Raw genomic sequence first — 8,185 nt, forward strand, 5'->3', positions numbered from 1 at the left:
TTTAAAAAATTGTTGAGTTCTTTATTTAAACAAATGGAAACACAAGATATACAGTCCAAAATAAATTTGAAATTTGAGCTGATTAACATGGTTACCAAGCAAATTTAGTACTGTTCCCTTTTCTCACTGCTGCTCATAATAAACTTTCTGATACTTTTCAGAAGCATCACTTTAATGGTGGGCACTTCAGTTCTGTCATACTAACCAGCAGAAACATTGGCAGGAGATTTTGGGAATTACACTGTTGCTCAGTTTGTGGTGCTTTTAAAAAGGCTGATCAATGACATATCAACATCAGAACTGCATGTTTAAAAGAAGAAGAATCAGGGCCTCAGGCCTGACAGCAAAGCCAAACTTTAATGCCTTGCAAAATATCAGCAATACATTTGGACCACAAAATAAATATACCTAAAAGAGAGTCGAAGAGTACAAACTGGATCCTTTGTTATCTATGTACATAATTTACTATAGCGTCCAATGTTTTAACTAGTTTGGTGAAATGGTTAACACATCAAGTTAGAAACCGAGAGACTGTGAGTTTTAGTCCCATTTTAGGCATAAAACCAGCTTGGTGACCATGACACTTTTCAGCCCTTCCTCTCAATGACAAACCACTTCTGAAATCTTGCAAAACAAACTACAGGGATTTGTCCAAGTAGTAGCAAACACTGACTCACAAGTGCACATGCACGCCTGTACATAAACAAACACAAACAAAATTTAATTCTTACATTTCTGATAGACAGTATTTGAATTATGAAGCAAATAAAATTGCTGTTTTCATTGCTTGTTTAAATATAAAAAATATTTTTTGCTTGTTTGAATGATTCTTCTTCTTTTAAACATGCAGTTCTGATGTTGATATGTCATTGATCAGCCTTTTTAGAAGCACCACAAACTGAGCAACAGTGTAATTCCCAAAATCTCCTGCCAATGTTTCTGCTGGTTAGTATGATAGAACTGAACTGCCCACCATTAAAGTGATGCTTCTGAAAAGTATCAGAAAGTTTATTATGAACAGCAGTGAGAAAAGGGAACAGTACTAAATTTGCTTGGTAACCATGTTAATGAGCTCAAATTTTAAATTTATTTTGGACTGTATATATTGTGTTTCCATTTGTTTAAATAAAAAACTCAACAATTTAAAAATAAGTAAAATGTAAAACATAATTGTAAAATGAATATAATTAATTTTCAAAATAAAACCTGTACTTGAACCATTAAGTAGAGTTAATTCAAGAAGGAAAAAATATTCATACCATAATATTTCCTAGAGCCTTCTTAGATGATACACAATTTTCCTCTACAAATGAAACATCTTATATTCTCATATTAATTGGTAATCTAATATGTTATCTCAAACCATTAATAGACAAAGTGCTGATGCAACTTTTAACCAAAACATAAATTGCTCTTTTTATTTTATGCACAGCAGAAGAGAAAATGAACACACAATATTCAGATGTTTCAGTGAAAAGGTCAATGAAATGTCAAAACCTGACTGATAGAAAAAGGCAACCTTGCCCCTTTGTCATTTTATAAAAGGCTGAATGATCCCTCTGGAACTTAAGTAGACAGAAGGGAATATAGAGGCCTCTAAACTTTTTTAAAAGTTAAATCAAAATACCGGTAACAGAAATCCAAGGAGTAAATATTTGCATTATTCTACAGTAAATACAATTAAACAGACTATGGAAATAAATATAAAATTAGGCTGCAGATCACTTGTGGCTCAAAGACTGCAGATTACTACAGATACTACATATTCTAAATAAAGCTAAAGAAAAATATGGAGATAGGTTTAAAGTCCTGTTATGTAAATATCAACTTAGAAGGCAGAAAGAAATTGAAGATAACCCCGCCCTGATTCTGCTTTGGCTGAAATGTTGACAAAGGGAAATTCTGATTGGTTTAAAGTTTCTGCTTTCTTCCAGGATTTTTTTTTCTTTCCAATCTGGCCAATAACCCTGGAATTCCAAAGCATTCCCCACTTTCAAGTATTCCCAGTACCAATACCCTCATTAGTTTTCAAGATTAGCCAAAATTAGCTAGGTACTGCCAACTGCCTTTTCATTTGCACTAGGAAGAAAAAAAGCAGAAAGGAATCTTGTGGAAAAGAAGTCAATTAAATATTCAAAAGACAAATGATGTGTTGTTAAAACAGTGATCTATTGGTAGCTTGATATAGTTATGGGAGTTGATCTAAGTTTGTATGGAAGTCAGCTGCATTCATAATTCATAGTCCATTCATTCCAAAAGACAAATTTAACTCATATATTTGCATAATATACATGATATATAAAAGGATCCATAAAAAACATACTGATTTGAAGGATAGATTGTGCTGTGATGTTAAATGTTCTAATCACTCTTTCTCATTTAGGGCACTTTTATTTGCTTATATTTTGCTTACAACTCAATGTCACACATGTGCAGCTAATGAGAAGAAATGAGAGGAAATCTTACTGTCTAGTACAGGCATGTTAAACTCACGATGTCATGCGACATATCATGACTTTTTCCCCATTGCTGGCAATGGGGTGAGTGTGGTTTTGGCATGACGCATCCAGCCTATGGGCCGGTAGTTTGACATGCCTGGTCTAGAAAGTTGATACAAAATACAGCATTTGGCAGAAAGAGAACACTTGACAAGTGTTGATAATCTCTGGTTGACTTGCAGGAACACAATGTACTACTTCTCATATGACAGTCTGATTAACAAATGAGATAAATTAGTGGAAGTAAAATTGCCCTTACATTTGTTCTGAAGCACAAAATTTGTACTTACTAAATGAACAATTAATGGCAAATATTAGTGTGAGCTCATATAGTTTGTATAAGACTTGTAGCCTTCATTTTCCTGATATTGAATCAATAGTTGCATGTAAATATTGATTACATAAGATGTTCCATACATTTTCTTCTAGACAAATTGTTTAGAATGGATATTTCTTTTCTTTGTACTTCAAGGTTTTAAAAGTCCATTGCAAAGTTTCAGCAATACGTTTTGGTTAAACTGAAGTCCAACTGGACTAATATTCTGGATGATTTAAAAACTCCTGTTAGGATTCTTATTAGTCAACCCAGTCCAGTTCATAATTATTCCCAAAAATGCAATTGAAGTGAGCAAATAAAGAGATTGTAAAAGCATAAAAAGCCAGCAAGCCTTTACAATTGTTTCTTATGTCACAACTAAATGTAGTAAATTACTTTTTCCAATAAAATACTAAATGCTTATTAAACTAGTACTTCCAGTTAAGTTTCCTCTTTGAACTTGTAACATATAAAGCTTTATTGCCAACCGTATCTAAAATATTTATTTGTACATCAGGATTCCTTCATAATCATGTTATTTATTCAACTTGCCACTTAAGGAAGATCATCAACTTCAATCTCAGAAAGTTTACTCTCTCAGATGAGTAAGTAGAGGTCAAGTTTAGCTTCTGGACAAAGCACAAAAAGCACTTAACAAGTAATACATCACAAATCCAAATAGTTCATTTTCTCTTATGATAAAATTCTATATTATATATGGTCACTTTAACAGGTACTTTCAGATTTATTTATTTATTTATTTATTTATTTATTTATTTATTTATTTATTTATTTATTTATTTATTTATTTATTAATTATTGGGACTTATATGCCGCCCTATCTCCCAAAGGACTCAGGGCGGCTAACAACAATAAAATACAATAATACAAAAGTTAAAAAGAAATTAAATTAATAGCCCCAGTAGAATAAATTAAAATTAAAATTAAGTTAAAAATTAAAAACATAATTAAAATCCCTGTCAGTCCAGGTCAGCCTGATGGAAAAGGAGTGTTTTGAGGCCGCGGTGAAAGGACCGGAGATCCGGAGCCATCCGAAGCTCAAGGGGGAGTTAGTTCCATAGGGCTGGCGCTCCCACAGAGAAGGCCCTCCCCCTGGGGGTCGCCAGCCGACATTGTCTAGCCGACGGCACCTTGAGGAGGCCCTCTCTGTGTGAGCGCACTGGGCGATGGGAATTCGTTCCCAGCAGCAGATGGTCCTGCAAGTATCCCGGGCCTAAGCCATGTAGGGCTTTAAAGGTAAGTACCAGCACCTTAAATCTCAGCCGGAAGACAACCAGTAACCAATGCAGCTCACGTAGGAGGGGTATAATATGGGAGTATCAGGATGCTCCCATCACTACCCGCGCGGCCGCATTCTGCACCAATTGAAGCCTCCGGGTGGTATTCAAGGGCAGCCCCATGTAGAGAGCATTGCAGTAATCTATACGGGAGGTAACGAGTGCATGAGTGACTGTACGTAGGGCATCTCGGTCCAGATAGGGGCACAACTGGCGCACTAGGCAAACCTGGGCAAATGCCCCTCTGGCCACGACTCCAATATGATCTTCAAAACTGAGTCGTGAATCCAGGAGGACACCTAAATTGCGTGCCCTATCAACGGGAGGTAACACCTCTCCTCCTATAACCAAAGATGGAACCTCTTGGACTAAACAAGATGCCGGTATGTAAAGCCACTCAGTCTTGGCCGGGTTGAGCCGGAGCCTGTTCTTCCCCATCCAAATCTGTACCGCTTCCAGGCAACGGGACATCACATCGAGGGCATCACTGGGTTGGTTCGGGGTGGAGATGAAAAGCTGGGTATCATCAGCATATTGATGATATCTCACCCCGAAACCACGGATGATCTCACACAGAGGCTTCATATAGATGTCGAACAGGAGGGGTGAGAGTACTGACCCCTGAGACACCCCACAACTAAGGGGCCTAGGGGATGACCTCTGCCCCCCTGCCAAAACCATCTGCGAACGGCCCGAGAGGTAGGAGGAGAACCCCCATAAAACGGTGCCTCCCACTCCCAACTCCTCAAGACGTCGCAGCAAGATACCATGGTCGATGGTATCAAAAGCCGCTGAGAGATCTAATAGGACCAGGACAGAGGAATAACCCCTATCTCGGGCCCACCAGAGATCATCCAGCAGCGCGACCAATGCCATCTCCATGCTGTACCCGGGCCTGAAACCCGATTGGTATGGATCCAGATACTCAGTTTCCTCCAGGACCAAAGGGAGCTGCCATGCCACCACGCTCTCAACAACCTTCGCAAGAAAGTGAAGGTTGGAGACAGGATGAAAGTTATTTAAAATAGCTGGATCCAAGGCAGGTTTCTTAAGGAGGGGCCTTACCACCGCCTCTTTCAAGGCGGCAGGGAAGCACCCCTCACTCAAGGAAGCATTGATAACTGCTAGGAGCCAGACTCGTGTAACCTCCCGAGCCGCATAAACCAGCCAGGAGGGACACGGGTCCAACAGACACATGGCAGCACTTAATTTCCCCATGATCCTGTCCACTTCATCCAGAGTCACAGGGTCAAACTCTTCCCAAATGTTCTCGGCCAAACCCATCGCTTCCCCCTCGTCAGATACTGCCCAGTCAGAGTCCAGACCAGCCCGAATCTGAGCGATTTTGTCCACCAGATACTCACTAAATTCCTCGGCCTGTCCCTGCAAGGGGTCCTCTCCCGTCCCTTGATTTAAAAGGGAGCGGGTCACCCTAAACAGGGCGGTCGGGCGGTTATCTGCAGACGCTTCGCCACCTCCATTGCCACAAGATAAGATCTAGAAAAGGATCTTAACTGTGTTCGGTCAGACTTGGACCGACTGGATCTCCAAATGCTCTGTAGGCCCCTTCTCCGGCGCTTCATCTCCCATAGGTCAACGGAAAACCAAGGAGCGAGCCGGGATCTGCGCCGGGTCAGAGGCCGCAAAGGCACAACGCGGTTGAGAGCTTTAACAGATACATTCAGAAATGCAAACTACTTCATAATTATTTTGCATTCCATTTTTTTCAGAGGTTTTGTTGAAAGTCCATTCTAGAATACTATTTGGTTTAAATGATGACAGTGATAATAATTTTGAGAAAATCCTTCCATAAATAAAATAGTGATATAAAATAGATCTACTCGTATTACCTGATTCCAAATATATGAAATATATTTGGTTAATTACTTAGGGAAGATAGATGTGAAATAAAAAATTCTTCAGGCCAGCATAAATAGGAGTCCTAGTATCTGAGACCTTTGTTGGAAGCATAGATGGTTGATTGACCTCTGTGAGGTTCTCTAGCTCTGATGACACTGGAAAGTTTAAGGACCTCGGTAAAGTCTTTCTCATAAACCTATGAAACCTTCTCATAAACTGGTTGAACTGAATTTATTACTTGTTTCATTAGTCTCCAATTTTTAAATTAATTCACAAAATCTTTATGTCACTACAATATGGGACACCATGACTATTATGTCACAGAATGTTCCCAAGGTCTTGAAGACTTTATTTTTCCACTGGTCATTTGAGGATGTTGGTGGAAGGGGTGCCTTAGGGAGATGAGATATTGTTTCATTTTCTGTTACTTTATTTGGTTTTATTATTTTGACTATAAGCCAGTTATGGAATTATACACACACACACACACACACACACACACACACACACACACACATTGGGTTGTTGTTGTTGTTAGTTGCGAAGTCGTGTCCGACCTCTCGCAAACCCATGGACAACATTACTCCAGGCCTTCCTGTCCTCTACCATCTTTTGGAGTCCATTTAAGCTCACGCCTACTGCTTCAGTGACTCCATCCAGCCACCTTATTTTCTGTCGTCCCCTTCTTCTCTTGCCCTCAACCTTTCCCAGCATTAGGCTCTTCTCCAGTGAGTCCTTCCTTCTCATTAGGTGGCCAAAATTTTTGAGTTTCAACTTCAGGATCTGGCCTTCTAAAGAGCAGTCAGGGTTGATCTCTAGGACTGACATACATATATATGTATACATACATATACATATATATATTACAGCAAGAAATCCAAACATGGGGATAAAGTAAAAAACTAAAACAGTTTTATTAAGAATTAAGCTTTTGTTGGCTAACTACCAATGCCGTCAGGATAGGATCATTGGAGTGGGAAATGATCATTTATATCATCAGCGTTTCTGCGCTCCACTCATAGAAGGCGTCACCTGAGTGTCTGCTGTCAGCAGGGGTTACTGTCAGTTCTGTGACGGGCAATGACAAGAGCAATGGCCATGGCTGTTTTAGTTTTTTACTTTATCCCAGTGTTCGGATTTCTTGCTCTAATTTCAATATGCCTGGGATTCGTATTTTTAGTTTGATTAAGGAGTACATATCTATCTATCTATCTATCTATCTATCTATCTATCTATCTATCTATCTATCGATATAGATATAGATATAGATATATAGATATATGCAATATATTAAAATGTGTATAAAGAAATAAATGCTATGCATTTTTCACTGTCTTTTAAGAGGAAGTGTCACTTACCCTGCAGTATTCATCAATCGGTTTTAATCTCTTCACAGCTACATCTCGAATGTGACTTCTTCGGAATAGGATTTTCCCTAGTGACAAAGAAGATACAGAGAATAAATGTGTGTCTTGCCAAAAATTGTTTATAGCACTGTCATTTTGATTCACATATAGATGGAAATAGCTGGTGCATTCTACTTTACATCTAAGTAGCTGTAAGTGGGTTTTGCTAAATTTATTTATTCTGAAATTTTTAGAGAAGGAAAAGTGCACAATTATTCATATATATTTCTGTAGTTGTTTTAATAAACATGATGTTCAAACATAACTTTCACTTACTTGTGTATTATTACACATATTTTGAACTAAGAATTGCAACATCCAAAAAAGGAATCAAAAGGATAATTATGAACTAATTGATCAATACACAAAAGGTTTGAGTACCTTAAGTAGTATTTTGTTTCAGAGTATACAGAATTAAATAAACAAATAAATAATAAAACATTCTCACTGATTTCACCAGTTTATTATTTCCTTCCTCTCCACTCCATTTCCTATCTTCCAACAAAAGCTATATGTTTATGTAATACTCTTTTCACAGATGTATCATACATTCATACATATTCCAGAAATGGACAGCAATCTATAAAAGCTTGTTTAAAAAGCAGACACATTTCTCTGATGATCTTTAAATAAGGACCAAATAACTTTAGCTTGCCATGCTTTTCAAATCAACACAAATCAATCCCAAATGGATGGAAATTTCTTTTAAATTCATTGAGAATATTAGCTTAAGGGAATTAGATCTGTTTTTGTGTTTTGACAGATGTTTATTTCATTCCATTGTAATTCAGTAATACTCCTAATTCA

The 8,185-nt window shown here is 38.0% G+C and overlaps 1 long non-coding RNA gene across 1 annotated transcript in view; it reads right to left on the reverse strand.

Moving 5' to 3' along the window:
* The window catches only part of LOC310641075, a 186,749-nt gene extending 182,793 nt beyond the window's left edge, over positions 1–3,956 (reverse strand). The window contains exon 1 of the long non-coding RNA XR_014492669.1: positions 3,641–3,956. This is a non-coding gene — a long non-coding RNA (uncharacterized lncRNA). The remainder of the gene's footprint in view (positions 1–3,640) is intronic.
* Between the last annotated feature and the right edge of the window lie 4,229 nt (positions 3,957–8,185).

Source organism: Vipera ursinii, assembly GCF_947247035.1.
Source record: "Vipera ursinii genome assembly, chromosome: 5".
NCBI lineage: Eukaryota > Metazoa > Chordata > Lepidosauria > Squamata > Viperidae > Vipera > Vipera ursinii.